The following is a 25198-nucleotide window of genomic DNA, read 5'->3' on the forward strand; positions in this document are numbered from 1 at the left end:
GTATGCCCTGAGCCCTCAGCTGATGGTCTGCATGACAGCTTCACATGGTGCTTAGGCACTTCAGGCAGATATTTCATCTTCCTTTTTTAAAGAAAAAACAACAATTGGTTTTTTTTCTATTAGGTCTACAGTGCTGATATAAATATATATTGCCCTTTCCAAATAATTGACTCCAGTTATTAATGTTATAAGTGGGGATTATAGTTTGTAATCAAACATGGTTTATTTATTTGAGACAGAAGTATATTAAATCTCCTTTGTTAGATTTTTGAGAAAATGAGATAATCCACATTATTCCAAATACTCCACCCTTATTGTGAAACATAATGGCGGCATCAGAATGGATGTTTGGGAATACTTTTCTCCAGCAGGGACGTGGAAGCTAGTGAGAGTTGATAGAAACTTAGATGGAGTTAAATTTAGTGCAGTTTGTGAGAAAACCAGTCTTAAAACTGGAAACTACTTGAGGTTCAGCTTCAGGTAGAACAGCAACCCTAAACATACAAGAGAAGAGAAGAAACTTAGACTGATTCGACTAAATAATATAGTATGTTAGAATGGACTTGTGGAAGTTTGAATCAAACTGAGAATATGTGGCTAGACTTCAAATTATTGTTCACAGTCCAGTCCGTACATACACAAAACTGGTAGAGACATATCCTCAAAACACTTGCAGTTACAATCAGGCTCTACAACATGTTGACTCACTTTTCAGATGATTTTTTTGGTCAAATAAAATTCAAAACCTATTAATTTATTTTCTTTCCACTTGACAATTAGATGAGTTTGTGTTGATCTCATGGAATTTCAGGGAAACACTTTGAGGTTGTAAGGTGACAAAATAGTGTATGATGAGCTTGCAAGGCACTGAATGTGTATTTATCTGATTCAGCTTAACCACTGTAGCACATTTCAACCCCGCCTTTGAGAAGTACTTATACAAGCTCAACTTCGACCCTGAGATTTCTCCTCCTCTTCCTCTCACTTTGCCCTTTGTTTCTCATCTCTCTTCTGTTTCATCTGCTCTGATGAAGTCAGCCCACATGCTGTCCACCCACCCTCTGAAAATAGCCGAATTAAATGATGATAATGATTTATGCAAAGACAGATCATGCTTAGCAGCTGAACAGCTTACAGCTGGAAGTAGACCATTGAACAAATAAAATTGTAGCAAGGGTGTATTTAAGTTTTAGAGCTAGTGATGGTGAAATGGTTTTTTTATCATTGTTGCAAGTTCGTGTAGATAAATCTGGTTTTCAGTCTAGTAAAGGGAAGGCTGAAAAAAAACATACACAGGCCAAAGAAACACAAAAATAAATCAAGTGGAGCCTCACACAGGGGAAATCAAAGTGTTTTCTTTTCTCTGGCTATGTGCAAACTAAAATGTTTCGTCTCTCGGTTGCTCCTCTCCTTATGCCCCGAAGCAAGGTAACGGGAAGTGGAGAGGGGGGGTAACAAGGGTAGGTGAAACAAGGCTCTAGGCGAATCGCACTAGGGAGGACGATGAGAGAGGGAGGAAATATTGGGATTCAGAACTGAAGATAGAATTTTATCATGGCGAGGTGAGAAGAGAAAGTGGTGCAAGACAAGATGGAGAGATAACAGGAGAAAAACTGGGGGGGTCCTATTGTTTTTGTGGTTTAAGTGGATAAGTAGACATGTGCTCTGTCTGCCTATCCTCAGGCTTAATTGAAGGAGCCGAGACAAAAGGGGAAAGATAATTATTCGCTCTCTTTCTCTCAGCCTCTCATTTCTCGCAGTATATTAACACATGGAGGGAGTGCATCAGCACAATAGCTTGTGCAACAGCAGCCACAGCATCATTATCAAGCAGACGTGCTCACTTAGGGACGAGTATGCTAACTGACACATCAAGAGAAGACAAAGAAAAGTTGGGAGAACACTTTTTAAAACACACAACTACATGTTTCGTTTAATTTTAAAGTTTATATTTGACTTTTCCTCGCAGATTTTGTCAGTAACCAAGTGTTAAAAAGAGACAGAATAATAAAGAAGAAGCAAAGCATCGCACAGAGCATGCAGGAGGTGTCAGAAAGCACCGCTGTGCCGGAGCTGTCAGGCTCTTATTGCCACAACATGATGGTTTCATTAAAAAATCATCAACACCTATAAGCTTTCACATCTACCACACACCTGAGCACAGACACCCGGGCAAGCAGACTGTGACACGTACGGCGATACAATGCAATGCAACATGCACGTAAGCACCTGCACACAATCCAAGGAGAAATCTGAGCAGGTTTTCCACCTCACACGCACACACTCACTCTTTGGAAAAACGCCAAAAGCTTGTCAGAACAGTCACAGAGTAGGCACACCCTAAACTTCCCCCCCGACGGTCTTTTCATCTCTCCACCTGTCTCTCCCAGCTCCACCCTGACATGACACACATCTCAGCTCTGCAGACTCAAACAGTGTATGCTTGGATGTTCCTCTGTACAACTGTGCATCAATGAGGATAAACAAAACTTGTGTTGTTGCTTTTATTATGAGACTGTCATGGCACAGACTGCACTATGACGCATCTAATGTAATCAAATCTGTTGTTTTTTCTATTACACAACACTGCAACAAAATCTTGTGTGTACCTGTTAACAAAATATTGTGTTAATATAGGCTTGGCATAAAATTATGGCAAATCTAACCTGGGTGAGACAGTACTGGCTGCTGTGGCTTCCTTGCTTTTGCTGTCATGTGACTTTTGACCTCAGTAACAACAATTGCCTGTTCTTAATCAACTCAGATTGGCAAGTAAAATATAATGTTTTATCAGAGAAATAAAATGAAGGTGAAAGGTTTTTTTGCATTCAAGGAATATTTGTGGAATCTTCAGAGAATTCTTCAAACACTGAGGAAAAAGCTCAGTTTTGCAGTTGAAATGGAAAATTAATCCACTTTTAATAACTCCATCAACTTTCATAATAAGTAGCCAAGTCATTTTTATAGTCTTTACCAAAGACACAACAACAAAAACAGTTATGTTCACTGTGACTTTTAGCATTGTGAGGAAAGTTTTAGCTATCACAGGCTATCTAAATTTGTTTTTGTGTTTTTTTTGGATGCTAGCTAAAGCTAATTAATTAATATATTAATTCCCAACTGCTTACTGGCTTGCTTGCACTTTCAAGACATTACAAAGGTTTAAAGCCAAAGTATCCAAATCACTCAAATGTTCCTTCCTACTGCTCTTACTTGTTAGAATCTGACTAATGTTTAACCAAAATTAAGAGAAAGATAAAGCTGGTTGTTTGGAAATATTTTTGGTTGCAGCAAACATTTAAATAATCATGCAGTGGAAATTAAAGAACAACCACATCCAATTTTTACTGAGGTAGAGTATTCAAATTATATTTGGCAAGCTAAGCAGCCAACTGTTGTCTGGCTACCTGCCTGACTAATTAACTATTCAACATTAGTATGTTTGACTCCCAGTGTTATTTTATGAAATGCAAAGAAGAAGAAAAATATAACATTCCATGCAAAGAGAACATTTGCTTGGAAACCACTCAATAGTTTAACTTATGTTCTGAGGTCCATAATTAGTTGCATTTTAATCAAAAACTATACATCGACAAAAGAAGCGATATTCTTAATTGAAAAACCTTTTTTGCTGCTAAATTATAAGACAAATAGACATATGAGCTCAAAAATAAAGATATTTGTTATTTTTAATCTGTTATTCAAGTTATTCAAATATCATATTAGTGCAAAGTGCTATAATACTCATTCAGCTTTCAAGTGTTTCAGGAATACCAGATTATTCATGTAACTTCTTTGAAAAATAACTTCTTTAGAAATATGAACAGTGGACCCTGACATTAGCGCTGGGTATGTCTTTGCTTGCTGTAACATGTTTTGGATTGAGATAGTATTTTAGGTTTGAAGAGCTTCTGTGACAGGCCAACTCCTTTTTGCACAACTTGCACACAACATTATTCCCAGTGTCCTATCAGGTAGCTTTTTGAAGAACACATTAACACCTAGTGGGTTTGCGGATGTCGCTTATGTGTCAGATTTACGGGCATACCAGAAATATACAAATACAAATGTGCCAGCTAGAAATTTTTATGTTAAGCATTAACATTCTTAACATGTTAAAATCTATGTAATTAATTAAGAAAAAAAAAATAATTTTCTTGAAAGTTTTGCCCTAACATTTTATATCTCTCACAATGTCTTCAGACTTCTTTCTACAGAATCTTTCTAGATGGAGACAACTAGGCTAAGTTAATATAGTGCGGAATCAGCTATGTGGCAAAATGTTCTAAAAAATCTTTCTTTATTTTCCTGAAGTCACCTGTACACACACACAAGCCTGGAATAATGTAAGTTTTCTTTTGAATATAATGAGCGCACTGTGAATGGTGTGTAAATATAGAGCGGTGCTCCAAATAAATAAATAAAGAATAAATAAAAAGAATCAGAGACCTAAGCATGAGCACCTGCCTTTATGTGTATACCTATGTAGAATGTGTGGGTGCATTGTTCATGTTTGTGGAGGAAATGCATTTATCTTGTGCACAGGCAGGGCTCTGAAAACATCCCATTGTAGACATGGGAGACAACGCTCCACTGCACTCCCACAGATCCTCTGAGAGAAAACTGTCTGAGACACAGAATTCCCTGGAAGACAGAGATTAGCTTCTTATTCATCCTTTTGGGATCTGACAAGGCACGCGCCACTACCCCCCACTCTTAGCTTCAATACACACAGAAGGAGACACATACAATGTGCCTTCCAGCACAAGTCTTCTTAAATCAAACCATTTGTTTAAACTGGTGAAAGATAAATGATTATTTACTTCCCTAAAGAGTGCTTTCTCTCTGAACCAAAACATTAAAACAACAAAATTAAGTGGATTGAGATGAGAAGATTGTCATATTTTTCTGGGCCCTTTTATTTGCCATCAACAATCAGAGATATGCTGATGACGAGTTTCTTGAACACCAAGAAACTCGTGTTCTTAGTGTTACACAACACACAAGTATTGCCAAAAAAGTGACAATTTAAGATTAAACAGAATTAAATAGCTGGTAATGCTGCACATAATCTGGAACCCAAAAAGTGCAAAAATCATTTTAGATTTTGGGTCAGTGTGCCAACTCGGGACAAAGTAAGTGAAAAAGAGATGCATTTGAATTAAACTGCCAGTCATTTTATTCTAGTTGGCTCCTCAAGTGTCAGTAACCTCATTAAAGTCTCTCGTTCGCCTCTCTAGCAGCTTACGTTGTACGCTTCTTACCTCAGAATCTAGCTGAGTTTCTCTGCAGCTTGCTGCAGTCTGGGATTACCATATTTTAAGGAAGACGGCTCCTTCCACAAGCCTTTTATTGAGTGAAATGCCAGAGAGAGTCAATGAATGTATGCAGCTTTTAATGTTTAACTCAGTCACAGCTGCAGCAGAGCAGAGCACGAACTACCAGAAGTCCCTGTGAGCATTCCAAGATCCGAAAACCCCTGAAGTTGCTGAAGATGCATATTTTAACACCAGGATCTTACGCACAACAAGGTCAAGGGCAAGATCTGGGAATGTCAGTCTCAACTAAATCTTTGCAGATCTGAATTATTGTACTACACCACTGGAAATCCATCAGCAAGCAGAATTGTAGATGCTAAAATACCATTTGTTGTTGTTAAATATTAATAAATCTTCTCCTGCTTCTACCAGTCCTCAATCAACGAACAATTCCTGATGAAGCACTGATTGCACAGACAATCATTAAAATCAACTGAATATGCATGTTGTAATTTTCCATTGCAAACATAGAAGTGGGAGATATATTGTGTATTCCTAGTAATTATTTCTATTATTTTTATTTATTTATTTCCAGATACTTTAAAGTCGTTTTTGTACTTGTTAACTTTTGAAAGCTTATGTGAAATTTATGATTTAATCTAACCACATAGAGAAGTCACACTTTATATACATTAAGGTCAAAAGTCTTCTATATGTACGTTTTACACATGTATGATACACAAATAGTTGTCAAATTCATAAACAAAAATACATCAGGAAAAATGCACATTACATTATCAGCTCTTTATATACATTAAGATCAAAAGTCTTCTATATGTATGACTAAATTGTTTCTGCAGTTCACTTTTAGGTTTTAAAACATTGCAATAGTAACCTGGTCCTGCTTAACAGGCATCAAAGGAATCTGAAGGCTAATTTTAATGTCCAACACCTCAAGTTAATGATCCAAGTACTAACCGTTCAAATGTGCTGTGGTGGTAAAAAAGTAACTAACTTCATAATAACAAGGCAGTTATGTTGTTTTGGCATATCCACGTGATTTAGGCATAAGATAGATCAATTTTACTTCACCTTGAAGTCCAATGCTGACAGACACAGATGGGAATAGATGCAGCTAAAATGGCAGGTAATACTTCAGATTGGGTCTGTGTGAACTGATGGGGGAGTGAAATAACAGGGCAGCTGAGTGGGTGAGTACGAGGGATGAGCATGTTTGAGCCAAAGGTAGACAGAGGTAGGAGGTTGAAACTGGGGGATGGGATGACAGAGACAAGAGAGTCAAATCAACAGAGGACGGTGCTAAAAGGGGAACGAGAGGCTGCTAATTCAGTGGGTTGATGGTGGAGTCGAGTGATGGGCCACAGGTAGATAGATGACTGATGAGTGCTGAGGTGGAAGGAAACATGAAAGGTAAAGATGTGGAGTGAGGCTGATAGGTCCTCAGGGGCTGATAGAGATAGATGCTGTGTCAGTTCAAAGTAGGGCAGATATGAACAGGCTTGATTTGTTGTCAGAGACAGAGCGGCTGTAAGACTATCAGGGGAGAACTGCTCAGGTTTGTAATGCCTGTGTTGTATGTTTGTGTTTGAAATTTTCACTCATGTACTGATGGTGGTAAGTTTACCCTAAGGAGCAGTATATGATGACAAAAATATCGATCTTGTTAACCACTGACAACAGTAGAGTCACAAAAATATAGTAGTGAAACATGGGTGAAGATATAAGCCAACTGTTGTAGGTTCATATAGTGACCTTTATATGACTGGAGAGTAAAAACATAATAAGGATGATAACTCTGAAGAAACTTCTAAGACAAACCTGAGGGAGGGCTGTTCTTGATTTTGTACGTTTTACACATGTATGATACACAAATAGTTGTCAAATTCATAAACAAAAATACATCAGGAAAAATGCACATTACATTATCAGCTCTAATCAGCAAATGCTTGTTCAAAAACAAGCAAAAACAAATCGGATCACCGTCCAATCGGTGAAGATGTCCTACATTAACTCTACTGAGTCAATGTAGTCAACATGGAAGCTACTGCAAGACGAAAACTTGTTTTTAGCTATGGCCAGCATCAATGAAGTGTTTACAATGACTTTAAACAAAGCAGATATGTGAAAAGAAACTGTGAAGATATGAATGCTGTTAATACCTGGCACAAGGGCAAGAGAACCACATTGACTTTTAGCAGATAAGAGGAAGGCTAAGTGAAGTAGACCTATAGCTTTCTCTTATCTGAACCTTAAGTGGAATAAGGTGGATTTGAAAATGTTTACAACCTTCTGAAAATTTCATAGTTGGGTTAAATATCTACATTTCTGGAGGAATATACACACAGAGGCTGTTGTTTAAGTTATGCTAAATGGACAAAGAAACAGAAAGAAGCAGCAAATCATGTGAGCAAAAAGCAAGACTCAACATTTCTCAGTGCAATTACAGTACAAATATATCCCGGAAGGAGTCCAAGAGGTGCCTTGTAAATAAAGATTTACAAGGCACCTATTTACAAAATGGAAATCCTGTTAAATGAAACAGGACTTCCATTTTTGAGAATTGTGAGAAAAGGTTCATGCTGTGTGCCTGTTATATGTGATAGGGAACCTATAATTAAAGAATCACGTCTGGACTTGTTTATGAAGTTATTGGAAGGAGTTCCACAAGTAAAAGAGCTACTGCACTGCTACTGGTACAGCCACTCTTACGAAATGCTACACTTTTCTACTGAAATAATTGTGATTTATCTTATTTTTGTGGAAAAACAATTAGAGCTGTAGCCGAAACTGAAATAATTCACACCTCTTTCAATATAAATCAGTCTTCTCCATTAATCCAGATTCAAATAACCTATGAAAAGTAACTCAAAACAAAACACTGACAAAATTAGCAAAAATAATTTTTATAAATCATGGTTTTGAAAATGTCCTATTAAAAGAATATCAACTTTGTCTGGTTTTTGCAGTCACAGTGGGCCACAGATAGTTTGATTAATTATTATTATGAACACTGCAATACTGCGATACATGATTAGTGTATTATTTTGAATGCACTGTTGAAGTCAAGCAATGGGAAGTAAATAATACATAAACCAGCACTTTCTTAATTAAGCTTACCACTGAGGCATGAAAATCCCCAATCATCAAGGGGCAAGTGAGAGGCTTTGTGGAAGGAAGAGAAAATGAAAGATTAAAAGTTACAGAGATAAAATAAGTAATTAGTGACTAAACCTGACAAAAGGTGCTGGTGAGGTTGTGAAACATGTTAACAGCAGAGAAATGGACACAGAGCAGGTCTGGAGGGGAAGTGGGGGAGGGGAAGAGCAGGATAAGGAAAGGGGAAGTTTTCTCAGTGCATCCATGCAGCTGAGTCAACAACAGCAAGTGCAAACAGAGTGCCCCCCTATAAAGAGAGACAAGACTATATCCCCCAGGGAGCGAGGGGAGAAAGAAGCGCTCAGCGAGAATGTGACAAATAAACATCAGCTGTTTCTCTGTGCTTTACGCTCACAAATGCATGACTAGACAATACAAGATGTTCTGGGCTTTCTAACAAAAAACACCATAGCTACAGAGAGAAGAAACAACTGCCCCAATGTTTAAAGTGTGAAATAAAACAGGTTTCACTCAGGGACAATTTGCATCACGTTTCACACGATTGTTTCACAGAAGAGACCCACCCTTATTATCTCATTTCATTTTTACATCACACAGAAAAACAAAAAATGTCCTCACGCATGAAGGTGTGACAAATTCAGACAAAGACCTACGCCCAGACTGTGAAACTGGTGTTCTTCAAAGGTTTTAAAAACATTAATCCACCTCAATGATTATGTCACACAGTGCACATCCAGAGCTTCACTGCATAATTAAATAACATGTGGGAAAAAAAAAATCCTAGCTGAAGTTTTTAAGAATTTCAACTTATCAATCAGTAAATTACTCACTCTGTCAGGCAACATTTATTTGCTGCATGTAGCACAAAATGCTCCGTTTACTTTTATTTGCTTTTTGAGCAGCAAAGAAACACCAAAGGGAAGTATATGACAACCACTGTTGTTTGTGACTGTAAAATAAATACACTTTAGATTATCAACACTAATGTATGCTGATACATGAAGTTTAATGTCTTGAAAGTACCTTGCCTTTTTGGGAAGAAAACAAAACTGGTTTACAATAAGATTCATGAACAGTGACGTGCGGTGAGGTTCATAGCTGGTGAGGCACTGACGTCATCAGAATCAGATTTGCAAATAGATGCATAGATTGACAGCAGTTTACAGGTTATGTTTCACTTCTGCATCCTTACACATACAAACTGTAGCTCACAAAACACACATTTCCTTAAAAAACAAAACAAAATAAATGTTATTACTGTCTTACCTAAGGTAAGACAGTAATAACATTAACATTAATAACATTACTGTCTTACCTGCTTCGATTGAAAGTCCACTTGAGAAAACTTTTTTAGTGTTGTAATGTAGTCATCCATGTCGAAAGTCGGGATAAGCGAGAGGAAAAAAATCACTATCTCTATTATAATCTATCGCTGCACTTGACTTGCTTCCCGAATCGTTTAGCCTAGCTCGCTGTCACTTACTCGGCAGTTGAGGAGTGAACAAGACGAACGTCTGGGATCTTGAGCGCCCCCTGCCATGAGGCAAGAGAACTGCCTGCCTCACCACGAACCTGTTCTCTGCCGTTTATAATCGCTCATTACACGAAACACGTTACACAAACACAGTTGGTGACAAAAAGCACTGTACATTATATACATAAGCTAAATTATTGGAAATAAGTTCACATATTAAATTTGTTTAAACCATTTTATTGACGCCGTACAGCAACATGCTCTCTCCGCTTAGCAGCCAGCGCAGAGCCAGGGGTTGCGCAATCCAAGGTGAGGCAGAGCTCGCTGCTGCCTCACCGGCATCGCTTCCAAGCATTTGAATGGGAAAATAAGAAAATTCAGCGATTTTGAACAAATAAAAATCGAAATTGGTGAAGCTACATGAAAAATAAATATTTTTTAGTACAAACCACCGGATGAATATAACAATTTAAATTACTTTATGATTATATATTTTCTTTCTTTCCATGATGGCAGGTGAGGCACTGCCTCACCTGCCTCCCCTGACCGCACGTCACTGTGAAGGACTCATTAATGGTTAAGAACCCTGTTATTAGTTGAGCTGTTAAAACTTTATAAATAAAAAGTAGCAATAAAGCAGATATTGCAGAATCAAACACCGTCTGAAAATCTATTATTCAGCAAGATCCTCAACTTTGAAGATGCTTTATGTAACTTTATGAAAAATATGTTTTTTTTGTTATAACTTCCACTGTGTGGTGCAGTTTAAGATGGGGCAGATGATCCGTAAAAAAAATTCTCAAAGTGTCATGTTATTCTGTAGCAATACAGTCACAGTTTTAACAAATATGAAAAAAGCATTGTTTATAAAAGATATATACTGCAGCTTTATGTAAAGCCCTAAAACTGCCTCATATTTGTAGATAAGATGTGGAAAGCTTAGGTATTAACTGGTTGTTTAAATATTTGCTGGTCAGTTATAAGTGGCACTTTATTTCAAAGTGGTCAAGAAAACTTGTATTTCCCATTTGGTTATATAACCAGATTTTTATTTAAAAAATCTTTCTAACTCATCAAATGATAAAGACAGCCATGTTTTTGTTGTTTTGTTTTTTTTAATCAAAAGTGTAACATCTTTATTGAAATAAATCAAACAAAAAGAAGAACATGACTGTACAATCTGTGTGCATTTGAAACAATAATACATGAAATATATTTTAAGAAATCCGGTGATTTTGTAAGGGACATACACACCCATTTAAACCATCACTGGGTAAACATAAAAGGGTCCTCCCATTGCTGCCTATGGAGACTCCAGACAAGGATGTCAATATATGCAATTTATGTTGAGTCTCTTTAGTAGAAGTGGTTGGATTTAGGTCAATGGGTCCATTTCCTGGGAGTTGATCTCTCGAGTGGACTCAAGCTGGGGGTTATTATTTAGACCCCAAGTTGTTGCAGTGAATAGAGCCTACCCTCTCAGTACATTAGTGACCTGCATGTAAGATCCACATGACTCTTTGACATGTAAGAGAAGGCTGGGACGACAAAGATTGCATGACCGTAGTTGTGTACACGTAAACACATTCACATTGATTGCTTCTGCACTGCAGGACAATAACAAAGCCACACAGTCTAATAGAAATTATAAACAGCACTCAACTGTCAGCACTCAACTGGGGGTTATTTTACCTCCAAAGAGACAAAATCCAGACAACAAAAGAATGCATTCGGTTTTGCCCATAAGCCTTCAACCACACATTCCTATTCACATGCATGTTTGCACACAGTTACTTATACACATACAGCCTTTTCTCTCTGCATTACTTCCAGGTCAATAAGAAGGAGTGTGAAGTGACACAATGTGATGAGCACTAAATTTTCAGCCAAGTCTGCATACTTTCTGTAAGAGTGAAGGTGAAAAGGACAGACAAGGTCTAAATTGCCTAGTTCCCCTGTCTTAATTACACAGCGGTTGATCCAAAAGACTCCAAAAGTCAGTATTGTAAGGGTTTGAAGTCAGAGTAAATCAAAGAGAGTTCCAAAGAGTGCAATTTCTCCCCAGTGCAAACAAATCATAAACACAATCTTCAGAAGACACTCTTTACACCTCTGCTCTAATTCCTCTCTTAAAAGCCTTCTCAACACCTCACACACAGATATATTTCCAGTCTCTTGCTCTGAGGTCCTTCTTTCCCTTCTGTTCACACATTTCTTCTCAAGGCATGTTTCCTTTTCCTATCAGATCCAACTTTCACCCAGTTCATGTCATCAAATGGTACATCTTTTAGATGATATGTTGCATATATACTGCTGGATGTGCTGAGGATTCATTTGATTTCAGAATCCAATATGATCACTGCTAAGGTTTGAGTCATTAACTTTGCACTTGTGTGACAAGCAAGTTACAGACTTAGAAATCATTTATTCCAGTCATTTGTCAGTTTTATAATATCCTATGTCTTTCATGCAGTTTGAGTTGATCAAAAAGGAGTACAAAAATATTTAACAAAAAACTAAAACACAAAAACTATTGTAAATGTAAACCTCACCTACTATCCACTAGAATACTGTTGTTATACCACTACATAACAGAGAATATTTTGGAATATATTATTATTTCTTGATGCCCTCATGAAACCATTACTGAAAAAAATATTTTTTAGCTGCAAAAGTAACAATCTTTTAAAATGAATGAATTTATAAATGACAATTCTGATCACAATGTACATATTTTTCCTGCTAAAGAGAAATGATACAATGCACATTCCTTATCTCTAGTAAACACTGCAGGTTGCTCAGTCAGTAAAAAAAAACATTAGTGTTGCACATCTTTAATACTAGTTTATTCTTTTCTGCTTTAAATGTAAATATCTATCTTTTTGTATACAACATTTCAAAAACATGAGCTGGCAACCACCAGAGCTGATGTGTGGGCTTAAACGCAACACTGATTAGAGATAATATGCAAACATGACAAGGATGGTAAAGCTGTCACGCCAAAGGGGAAAGAGAGCAAATATGAAGGACTGACAGACACAGGCAGATAAAAAGAAAAAGAGAGCATAGGAGAGAGACTGAGGGTGGGAGCAATGGAAGGAAGGAAGTAGAAAACTCCCAATTCATCACAGCAGAGGCGAAAGAACAGACAAAAGGAAGGAAATGAACGAAGACAGATGCCAGCTCATGTCAGTATCGAGACACCCATCCCCCTCAAATGGACCCTTTCCTAAATTACAGGCCTCCAGTCTTGCTCCTCTAACTTGTGCCCCAACCTAAGCCCCTTTTTTCTTCCTCATCAGGCAGATAAGTCAAAGTTTCCAGTTCCCAACCCAGAGCATTCTTGTCCAACCAGATGAGTGACATTACAAACAGAGTAAATGTAAACTAGGACGTCAGCACGATATAATGTTCTCACCGACTAATTTAGCAAGTCTTATCCTGCACGGTTTTCCAATGAAAGCCCACACCTAAACACATATAAACTCGAATTGCATAGGTGTCCTACTAAGTAAAACAATTTTTCCTTGTGACACGTTACAAGACACAGGGTTCCTATGTGGTTCTCAAACTGGTTCGAAAGTTTTAAACAAACCACTACAATGGCTATCTTTAAGAATTTTTTGCTAACAAACAAATACTGTACATCAAACTCCAGAAACTGTGATTTAAGGGATCTGCTTTCAATGTAGGATACTTGACAACTTCAGGAGTTACAGATTTTCAATTAGAGTCAATAGTCTAGATTCCAAAAAAGAGACAAAATGGTTCTGTACTGCACAACAAAAAATTGTAAGCCATTGTGAAAGCTGGAAATAGTAAAACACAATAATCAGGTAGGTTTAGTGTTAATGTTTTGTACTCAAATGTCCATGATGTGACAAAAACTGGATGAAAAAAAGCAAAAATCTGAAATTTTCTAGGACCCCTGCATACAGTTAGATTGTGAACTACTTAAACCTCGTGAGAGAAGACGCACCATGACAGACACAAAAATAAATGTTCGTCTTCCACCTTTTATAGCCCTTCAGAGAACTACTGCGTCTACAGTGCAGACAGATTCCTTCAGTTTTTGCTATGACAGAACCAGCACCCCCAGACACACTTCATAAAACCAGAAAAGAGAAAGAGAAACATTTTCTGTTTCCCTCCACCCTCAGCTGTCAGGCCTGTCATGGTCTTCCCAAACCAGACTTCAGCAATATTTGTCTACTGGACTGCCAGTGACAACAGCAGAGAACAGGGGGAATGAAAGAAAGGAACACACACACACACACACGTCAGGCAGGCACATTGGCAAACACAAACATTTAAAGTGCCCTATTGCATTGGGGACTCCATAAGCCCCATATTTGCTCAACAGCAGAAATTGTGCACCACTGAGGAAGAGGGATGAGGCATTAGTGAGGCACCTTTCAGAAAATAAAAGGGGCAGAGGAAGACTTAAGAGATGGAGGAAGAAGAGATCATCGCTTTTGTGATAATTGCATCAACCTCTTTTCATCAGGCCTGCCACATCTGCATAAAAACATGTCTTATGTGTTATGCTTGTAGTTATGTTATGCAGTTTCCACAAGGTGTGAGAAGTAGTTTAGGCATTAACGTGAATAATGAGGGACAAGATTTCAAGTTGTTGTCAGCTGTGATGAAGATTATTTAAATCATGGTGATCACTGCATAAACAAGCTTCTTTACTTTAGGGATTTGTAGCAAAGGACACACTACAAAGGATGAAGAAGCAAACTGTATTCAGTTAGTGCCGGTGTGCATCTGTTTACTTCTGTTTACTTTAATGATAACGTGTGGACTGATATCAGTCTGCACTGATAACGGACTGATATCAGTCCGTTATCAGTACCCATTGACACATAAACAATATAACCTAGGACTAGCCCTTATTTTTCTACTCGAAATGTAGAAACCAGAAATGTGAATAGCAAAGGATATATCACCAGTGATCTTCCTGTGTGGAAGTCGTATTGAGAATGTAACATTTTACAGTTTGGAGTTATTTTAAGAGAATAAAAGTCCCCTCAGGTCTCAGTACATCTTGGAGCCGTTAGCTACAGCATTTGGCTCTAGCTGATGTGACTTAGACTACATGAAAACAGAGTTATATATAGCAGGTAAGATATTTACTATAATCTTTTAACATAAACCCATTTAAGAAAATTTATATTTTTACTTTGGGAACTATAACAAGTTTAGCCGAGCATAAGACTAATGTTCGATGGAAGATATGATACAAAACGAGATCAGTCAGCAACATAAAAAGACCCACAAGGCTGACTTGACAATGTCCCATTCATGCTCAAACACACACTATATTACCTTACTGTACACACAGCACATGGTTACTTTGTTTTCTCGCACACACCCACACACATAGGTATTTGCCCCCAACAGACACCAAGTATACAAACACTCACACGCCTACAAACAAAAACCTGGATACGTATCAGTGGGAGAGATAAGACAGGCTTCCCTCTCTTTTCGCTGCCTCTGGCTTTCGCAAAGTCTTTGTCAGTGGTGTAAAAATATACCCATACACACACACACACACACACACACACACACACGCACTCCCCCCCCACACTCAGAGACATGCACACACCAACTGGTTTTTATCTGCCACTATAAATCCCTTCACGGATCACTTGCTCCAAACACCCTGCCAATATTCAAGTTTCTTGTTGAAGCAACTGAAGCAGTGAATACCAGGAAGGAAAGATAAAACTGAAGAAAGAAGAGCACTCAAAGTTAAGGTCATATAAATATGTATATTTATATGACCTTAACTTTGAGTGCTCTTCTTTCTTCAGTCATGGCCCCAAACCAGACTTCATATATATATATATATATATACAATTCCACCTGGATGCCCTCTATTGTTGTAGGGAATTTGATGTAAATATGTGCCTAAAATGACATTAAGGTATGCTTGAATCCTAAATATTTGCTGGATAAGAATGCCGACACTATTTTAAACCAGGCACCACAAAAAATACGACAGGGAGTAAATAGTTTACATTCCAGCTCTGATCACAAGGTCTCTAAATGAAAGGAAAGCTGAAAGGTTTCTCCTTTAATCTCAGTCATATTCCCGAAAGTGTTACAGTTCAGCAATGTTGAGTTTTTCTTAAAAGAGCAAAGAAAATATGACACATCAATAAGTTTTTTCTCTTGTGAAGGAATAAATTCAGCAAAGCTGTGACTCTGTATCTCTGTGTGTTTTATCTTAATTTTGCTATATTTTGCCCTCTATGTTTGCTGTTGCTGAGAGCAAAGTTTTCAGGAGTTACAACTTTCCCGTCAAGAGATTGAACAGTCCATAAGTCTCATTCAGAGCAGTCCACTTTTCTGATCTTTTCTCTTCCCAGTGTTAAAATTTCATTTCCATACAAACCCAAAGTAGGCTGAAGTATTCCTTATATCTAAATCTGCCTTTAATGCATCCCTTTTATCAACTTGAATTCTGAACCTATGAATATGTGAACCGAAGTTTTAAAAACATGTTCTATTTTAAATTAAGTAAAGCAAACTCTTTAAGAACTATTTAATGGACCACAATCGCTTTAAGCAACAAATAGTTCTTTCTGATCTGGAGTTGGGAGAAATTGCTCTTTATCAGATGTAATTTCACATCAGTAGCTCCCACAAAAAGAGGCAAACAATCAGCCAGAGACGCCGTTAAGGAATTCAGCAGTGTTTGCCCTTTGAGCTTTGCATTGGGATTGCCAGGTGCTGCCAGTCCAGAGACGCTGTTAAGGTATTTTGTTATCACTCACTAAGCTTGTATAAGAAACTTGGCAAGGTCTCCAGTGAGAGCATTAATGATTGATAAAGTCCTTTCGTTAACACACACAAAAACACACAATGCCCCATACAAGATGGTAATCTGAATCCATATGCAGGGCAGATTTTTACATGAACAGCATGTAGATGATTAAAACTAACAAACTCTCGCCTATATGTGATAATGTATTGCACGTCAGGACTCCTGCATACTCCTGCTCTTAAAAAATCCTGTATCCACATGTGGATTCTTTTAAATAGCTTTTCTTGTTTTTCCCCTCAAATATCAACATCTAATATATATTTCTATACAGAAGCAGCCTGAAGCAAGTTACCTTAAATCCCATCACAACTCTCTCTGTATGCATTTCAGTTCTCAAAGCTCTCAGCACATCTTCAAATAAGCAAAGTATCTCCTTACCTTCACTTAAGCTACCCGTGTTTCCTGTGAGCGTCCCGCTTAATTCCCGGTGGGTACTAAAGCACAGCCAGCATGCGTCCTGTTCAGGAGAAAAAGAGGGAAATCCCTGCATCAGACAGACATCTCCCAGGTTCCGGCGTAGTGTTTCACTCTACACACAGTGGAGCACATTCTCCCACATGCTGCCACTTGCATGCCTAGACCAGACTGTGGGCTGAGTAGGAGGGTGTGTGTGCTTTGCCTGAGTCTAGGCCCGCCCTCTTTTCTCTGGTTTCCCCTCTTCTCTCACTCATGCTCTCACACAGTTCTCATCTTCTTCCTCCTTTCCTGGCTGTTCTTGTTCTTGCTCTCCCTCTCTCTCGCTCGGTCACCTCCTCTGGCTTGGCAATTTGACTGTCAGCATGGGTGCTGGGTTTGTGCCTCTAAGCCTTTAGATGTCCCAGTCCTCTGTTTAATTACTGCCTCTCTGGCCTCAAGCTCTGCACACAAACAAAGACAAAAATTATACAACGGACAAGCCATAGAATGCAAGGAAACAACCTGCCAGCAAGCAACACTGTCTAATATTGTAAGTCTGATCATTTCTTCTTTTCAGGACACAGATGATCTAATCAACACAGTGTGAATACTAAGTGGGTGGAAACTGTTTTTACTTATGTAACTTTGAAAAATTACTAGAAATAAAGAGCTGGTTTTGGTTAAAAGATGATAAAAAATATTAATGAATAAGTATAAAGATGTTTCATTTTGAAAAATGTTTATTAATGTGCCGTTATGTGTATGATGCAGCTGCTTTTACTCTTTACTTTCTGTTTGTTTATTTATTATTAACACTCTGGATCTGCTATTAGTCACATGATCAAAGCAAGTTTGTCTGTTCTATTGGTCTAGTCAAAGTACACACCTAAATATCACTAAAAATCTTTAGCAAAACTTGAAAATTGCTGTTCACCTAAATTGAATGAGCTTGAGGTATTATGCAGGGATAATTAAGAAAAATATTCAGTTGAAGTTAGACAAGATGGTAGAATACCTTAAAAAAACAAAACAGTGTTTCTACAAAGTAACTTTATACACACCACAAATATCTCAAGTTTTTGTGTAAAAAAATAGATTTGATAACCAATTTAGAAACTTTTTCCACATACTTTTTGGCACTCATCCTGTGAATGCAAATATATTTACTAAAGTACATGGTTACACAAATATGAATATCCTTTAACTGACGCTTTGTTTGAGCACCTGGTGATCCAACATACAGTCTTTTTGGGTTAACACCCACCACCAATTATAGTGAACCTGAAAAACCTGAGTTAAACTGATTTGCCTAGAGGGTTTTTCTGACATCTTGCTCATTTATCAAAGGCCATTTTTATTGCAGAGGTACAGGATCTCATTGCAAAACTGAAATGGAAAAAAAAATAACCTGCAGCCCAATGTACAAACTATGACACAGTGGGGCTCACCAATAAATGGAGGAAATGTGGGACAACAGGGACATTGCAAAAACTGGATATTTCTCAAAAGCTGATGAAATGACAAGGGAGGCAGACAAGAGGCTGACAGCAGAACTGGAAGATATCCAGGAATTTCTGACAAGTGCTGGTTATGTTCTACATTTGTCAGCCATCTACTGGATTCTCCAAGTCAGGACTAAGCAGTAAAGCTGCAAGATTTAATTTTTTATGATGAAACCAAACTTAAAACTTTGGGCAACATTGTAGCTCAACAATCTTGAATTGTACAAACTAAGGTAGAAGTGAGAAAAGCATATAAAATTTCAAGTTTTAAAATAATGAATGAATAACAGCAAAAATATAAAATAGCAAAATATGTTTCTGTTCTAGTTATTTACTTCCCTAAAATGTTTGGCTTTTAGAACTGTCATCATACATAAGAGGCTGACAGTCTCTGATTTAAATGTCTGCTTTACTCTACCGGAGCTGAAAAATGTTTTGGTGTTCAACATTTATGGAGGCAAACATGTCAGGAAAAAGGGCAGAGAGTGTAACAGATCCACCCAACAAAAGCAACCTGACACTGCCTCCACAGGGGACGAAAGCGGGAGGCAGTCATGAACACAATGTTGCTATTATACAGCACATGTATTCTGGTGCACAGACACAAACATATTTACAGCTTTCCACCTTCTGGCACTTGATGGCATTTCAGCACCTTGTTCAGGCAAAAAAAAGGCAGCAGGTAACCCTTTCCTATCTCAGAACTGTATATCTGCTTGCACACATGTTGCATGCCATCTTGCCCTTGTCAGCTCATCAAATCCCATTCTCTGCAAATCACTCATCCTAAATCATGTTAGGAGAAATGTCCTTCCATTGTGAAATTTAACTTTAACTATTGATAATAATAAATGAAACATATACAGTATCTTCATAAAACAACAAACACCTGTTTGCTTTATTAGAAGAAAGACGTACAGTACAATTCAAGATTTCTTTATGCTTTCTTTGTATGTTTTTTGTTTATTACCACCAACATGTAAGATGAGTCACACTTCCTTTAAAACTCTTTGCTGTATTTGGCAAAGGTTGTTAGCAAGGTTAACTTTGATAAATTTACAGAATCTTGTAGCGTCAACAAATGTGTGATGGAATAATTTCCTGTGACGGTTATGTAAAATGTAAAATAATGCTCTGTTTAGCTAACACTGACTCACTTATTTAACACTAGGCCTGTTTAGCTGAAATAAACACATAAGCTGGTAAATTATTATTATTAATATATGGAACAGTCAAATCTGGCTGTCAACAGAGATTGTAAACATACTGAGCATTTTTATGTGATTCTTTGTGTCAGAATAAAAATAATAAATATATTTTATTTTTAGTTAATATGTTGCCTTTGGAGAGTGCTTTTCTCAGGAGGTTGTTGAGTGAGAGGTGGGCTACACCCTGGAAAGGTCATTAGTGTATCACCTTTCCCTTAAAATAACAAATAGCAAAATTTCTTCAGAATACCACTTAGGTGCAAATATCACAGTTTAAGAAGCGCAGATCTAGGAGTACACAGTATCTAACAACAGAGCCTGTGTTATAATCAGAGCTGTAACAAGAAACAAAGTCAGCAAGACAACAACATCACCTTGTTCCTACTTTTCTATTTAAACAAGGCATCGTAGGCCTGTAATGTAATCGCAGACAGGAGTGGGGAGAAAGTAGTTTATGGCAGATGTAACACCATGATTGAACAAACAGAAACACAGAAGGTAATAAAAACAGCTTCAGTAGGAGGAGGTTATGTAATTTTTTGTTTGCTAATTTCACTCTGCTTTTTATAATATGAAATGCTGCTTCTGCAAAATGAACCAACCAAACTCAGCGTTTTTTTCTCAGATGTAGTCAGCATTTAGAACTGCATGTAGCAAACAAAAATCAAAGCCTGCCCACTACTTGGATTTTGTTGCTCAGGTCTGTGATGTTTTTTTCTTTCTCTCTTTCTCTTGCAGTTCCGTCATACCTGAGCTGACCTTTGGTTACAATAGGCTCCACCTTTCAAACCTGATCATTCTTTATCATAGAAGGTCTGCGTATGGGTGGGAATGGCATTGGGTAGATAAAATAAATTTAGCATTTTATGCTTTCTGTCATGTTGGATGCAGAACATATTATTTCGAAAGTCATGAGCATACTATGTTTGACAGAAAAGATACAGACAGTCAGGATGCTATTTTCCTGTACGGAAACAACACACATCATGCTCCATTTGATAAAATCATTACCAGCAGCCATGCGAGTCAAGCTGATGAATAATGTATGGGCTGCCAAGGTACAATAATACATTTCCTCTGGGCTGCTACCTTTCTCTTAGTCACATTAGCAAGTGGCTGCACTATCCAGTCCTCACAGCTAATACCTGTCTTACACAATTACATTTTCCATTAGCATACAATGTCTTTATGCATGCACACGTTACATTAGCATGTGCACACAATCCTATTGTGAGTACAGAAAAACATAGATAGAAAAATACATTGAATAGATATAGTGAATAATACAACTACTCTTATTCGCAGCTACAAAGCATGTGTGTGATCTACCAAGTGGGACTAACCAGACATCAGGTGTTAGACCTCAGCCCTCCATTATGAAAAACAAGAAACTAGGCCATTTATCCGGTATAACAAATACATCACAAGGTCTGGTGTGATGTGTAATTAAGGTAATTGATAAAGTGTAGCTTTTGCATCTCTGTGCACTCTCAAGTAGACACAAAAAGGATTTACCTATTTTTCAAAGTTTGAAATTTCCCAGCTAACGCAGCTGGTTGTAAATACCTCATTTCCTTGGTAATGTAATTAACTGACTAAAGAGTAGACAGTTTACACAGTTACACTAATCATTATTGATTAATCAGTCACGTATTGACAACATGATTAGCCAGTTAGACAACCCAGTGACATTACAATCCATCATTCATATAGCACAGCGTAAAATTTAGAAATTGTTCCCTGAAGACCCATTAAAATAATGAGTATTATACAACTATTCCTACAAAGATGTGCTGTATATAAGCAACATGCATGCTGGTGCCATCCAGCTTACTGGGGTAAATGCATGTTGTAACGCTCTTCAGTCATAATCCCTCTGAGTGTAAAGAGGGAGCAGCAATAATTAGGGTGTAGTGTTCAGTGATGATAATCTGGGCTGCCTGAACATTAAGGGAGGGGTGGGAACACACACATGTGTCTCTTTTGTTTTCATGAGAGCCTACCTCAGCTCTCTTATTCTCCAAATCCCATTTTTAAAGACAGAGAACAATGGAAGGCAGCCGAAGAAATAAAACGTGTTCGATTGTGTGAGAGGGGAACAGCGTAGGAAGAGGAAGAGAGGGAGACGGACAAGGATGTAGCGGCAAGCAGACAGCTGCACACGCCATGTAACCTCCTGACCCTGTCACAAACTCATGAGCACCGACTAGATGACCTATTTCACTGTTCGCAGAGCTGCAAACACACACACGTACACCCACGCCTACACGCACACACACACGCAATTCTACTTATAAAGCCTCATTTCTTTAAGGGCGCAGTCATCAACATAATAAGATTTTACCGTTTATCACAAATGTAAATGGATTTTGACACACATGCTGCAAAAAAACTGTTACCCTTAAGGTCTGATCCCACATGTGATATTAGCAAAAACAGAATTGATTGTTTAATTTGTTTTTTACTTTTGTATTTCGGTAAATATATCAAACCAAGAGGAGGAACATGAAATCCAGTCAGGATTTTATGTTCTCCATCTCTTTTCCTTTAAACTGCACAAGTTTTTCATCTTCAGAAAACATGCAGACTCAAAATTTCCTTGCAGAAAATTACAGCCACACTCTCCACAAGGACATGGCAAAAATAAACAGCAGTCCACGAGAGGATAATAGAAGGTTGTTGTGGTCTTAGATGCAAGGATTTTATTCAACTGGCCAGTGAAAGATACCAGATTCTTTTTCAAAGTTCAGCTTTTTGCAGCTATTCTGTAAATTGACAAGTTTGGGCATCAGCACAGCTTAGAAAAGATTAGGATTTCTTATATATACTGTGTTTCTCTTAAATCAAAAGAGCTTACTTCTGGCAGAGAACTCTACAGTTGTGGGTATGTTTAACATCATTAGAATCAAAGCACACAGTCGGTGAATAAGTGTGGCTACTGGAGCCGCCGGCATGTCTATGGGTTCTGAACAGTAGAAATTTGAGGTTCATTGATTTCACTTTCTTCCCTAGTCTTTTAACACAAAACATAGACAGAGAAATTCCACTCCTAATTTAGAAAGTCTTCATGTATGTGAATGTTTCTGGGTCAAGCAGCAGTGACAGAACTGGATCCTTTATTTGTCTGCTTGATTTTCCCGTTTCATCTGTGACCCACAGCCATCTCAAATCTACATCATCTAGTCCCATTAGGACAGAGCTTCAGGCGGTTGGCGTTAGAGACAGTAAAACTAAGCGCTAAAGTTAGTATTGGTCAAAATCTAACAAAGAAATATTCAAAATTCTATTATTTGTGTCATATTGTGTGGGGTTGTCTTCGTTGAGCTGTTTGTGCCTTCCAAAAGTTTTAATTTCATCATGTATTTTCTGCCCCCTGTTTTTCAGGTCTTTGTACTAATATTTGGATTTAGGGCTGGACCCTGAATGGGTCAATCTGCGCAACTGTATGCTTTAATATATCATTTTTATTCTAACTTTGGAAGTTTGTTTCAGAGTAGTTAACTTCTTCTGGAAGGTGAACTTCTTCCATTATTGTCTTGTATTTATCTCCATCCCTTTTCTTTTAAACTCTGAGTGACCCTGTTACTGCTGAAGAAAAGCATCCCAAAAGCATAATACTGCCACCACCATGTTTCCCTATGGGAGTGATATGTTCAAGGTGATGTTATGTCTTTTTCTGTGAGACTGCATTTTTCACTTAGGCCAAATAGCTCAAACACAGTCTCAGATTAAGGAAATTGGTTGCACTGGATCTTATTTAGACGTACCAGAACTCTGCACTAACCCAAATTCACACTTTTTAGAATTTTAAGGCATGGATCCTTTTACATCTGTTTCACAAATAATACACTCCTTTATGTTGATATATCACATACCAAATCCCCTAAAAATACACAGATATTTGTGGTTGTTATGTGACAAGATGTAAAAAAGTTCAAGGGATAGGAATATGTCCTCAAGGCACTGCATAAGGAGCTGTTAGTTTCTCCCAAAAAGCCCACGAGCAGCAGAGTATTGACATCGAACTGCAACATTTAAGCTTTTCACACATCCTCCACTGCATGTGCTGATTTCAGCCACTTCAGCTGAAAGTTGACAGCCGCAGCGAGAAGGGAGGGAAGGAGGAGAGAAAAGGGAGACGAGGTTAAGAGGTTGAGTGTGGGAAAAGGAGGGGAAGAGAGGAGAGAAGGGATTAAAGCATCAGAAGGCATGGCATTCTGCTTAAAGATGACGGGCTGACGGCAGCTCCCACAGGAATGAGTGGAGAAGTAATCCCACCAAATGGAAGAGTTTAACTATTACCACCCAGTGAGAGAGATACATAGAAACAAAATCTCCACAAACACACACACACACACAAAAGACTGAAATTAGGTTTTTGTTTGAAGTCGGTGACATCCTACAGATTTTCACAAAAAATTGGCTCAAAAAGAAATGTACTCTAAAATATTTTTAAAAACACTACAAATCTGCATAATGTTTTGCGATGAAGCTTTCTGAGTGCACCAGCAAAGCCAATCACCACTATGACTTACACAGAAAAAAAAATTACTATTTTGCTTTTTTGAGCTGGACTGGTGTGACTCTGCTAACACATCAGTACCTTAGTGGCTTTCTGCTGTGCTGGCTGGCAAAGGTCTAACAATTAAAGACACTACAAGCAGCCAGAAGGAGCCAGACAACAGGAGGCAGAGAAGGATGAGATTTAGTCAGAATAAAATTTGCTGCCAAGCTAATGAATGCAGCCCATAAATCATCCGGCTATTTGACATCGAGGAAAAGAAGACAAGACCTGCTATTCAATATTGATGATTTTATGTTGAAAAAAACTGTCTTGATTAGACAGAATAACCAAAGTACCCAAACAGATTTTTTTTAAATCAGATGTCATGTTTAATTCATTATGGGTAACAGAGATTTATTAACAGTCTGATGCAAAAAATTTAAAAATGTAGATGAATATTTTTAACCTCTTCTGGTTTTCCTAACGTTTTTACCAAACAGGTATTTCGTTTTCTCTCTTTTGTATTTTTATACATGAAGTGTTAAATGCTATTAGTCTTTAGAAGCAGATTTAGAAGCATGTCAGGCTCTTTTTGAGATTCCATTTTGGTGTCCTAGCTACACAGGTTTGTTTTATGAAATTACAATTGATAGCTGCACAAAAATATAAAAGTATTTTAATGTTTCTCCACATTAAAATGTAACATTTTGAAATAATCTTTGTAGTAATCTTTTCTTAAAAGTTCTTTACAAACATAGAACCACATCGAGGGAAGTTTTCATCCATGCAAAACAATCTTACCAAAAATGTGGTAGCAATTATGCATGCGACGATAAAACAGACTCAGTATAATAAACCACATCTGGCTTTCTTTAGATTG

The 25198-nt window shown here is 37.7% G+C and overlaps 1 protein-coding gene and 1 long non-coding RNA gene across 2 annotated transcripts in view; one reads left to right on the forward strand and one right to left on the reverse strand.

The window, feature by feature from the left end:
- The window catches only part of LOC114153357 (T-lymphoma invasion and metastasis-inducing protein 1-like), a 64827-nt gene extending 47543 nt beyond the window's left edge, over positions 1–17284 (reverse strand). The window contains exon 1 of the mRNA XM_028031853.1: positions 17087–17284. The gene's annotated coding sequence lies outside the window, so the exon portion shown is untranslated. The remainder of the gene's footprint in view (positions 1–17086) is intronic.
- Positions 17285–17557: 273 nt separating this feature from the next.
- LOC114153361 (uncharacterized) lies at positions 17558–25034 on the forward strand. The gene is made up of 2 exons (XR_003597312.1): positions 17558–17654; positions 20553–25034. It is a non-coding gene; the product is annotated as an uncharacterized LOC114153361 (long non-coding RNA).
- The last annotated feature ends 164 nt before the right edge of the window (positions 25035–25198 follow it).

Source organism: Xiphophorus couchianus, chromosome 11, assembly GCF_001444195.1.
Source record: "Xiphophorus couchianus chromosome 11, X_couchianus-1.0, whole genome shotgun sequence".
Taxonomy (NCBI): domain Eukaryota; kingdom Metazoa; phylum Chordata; class Actinopteri; order Cyprinodontiformes; family Poeciliidae; genus Xiphophorus; species Xiphophorus couchianus.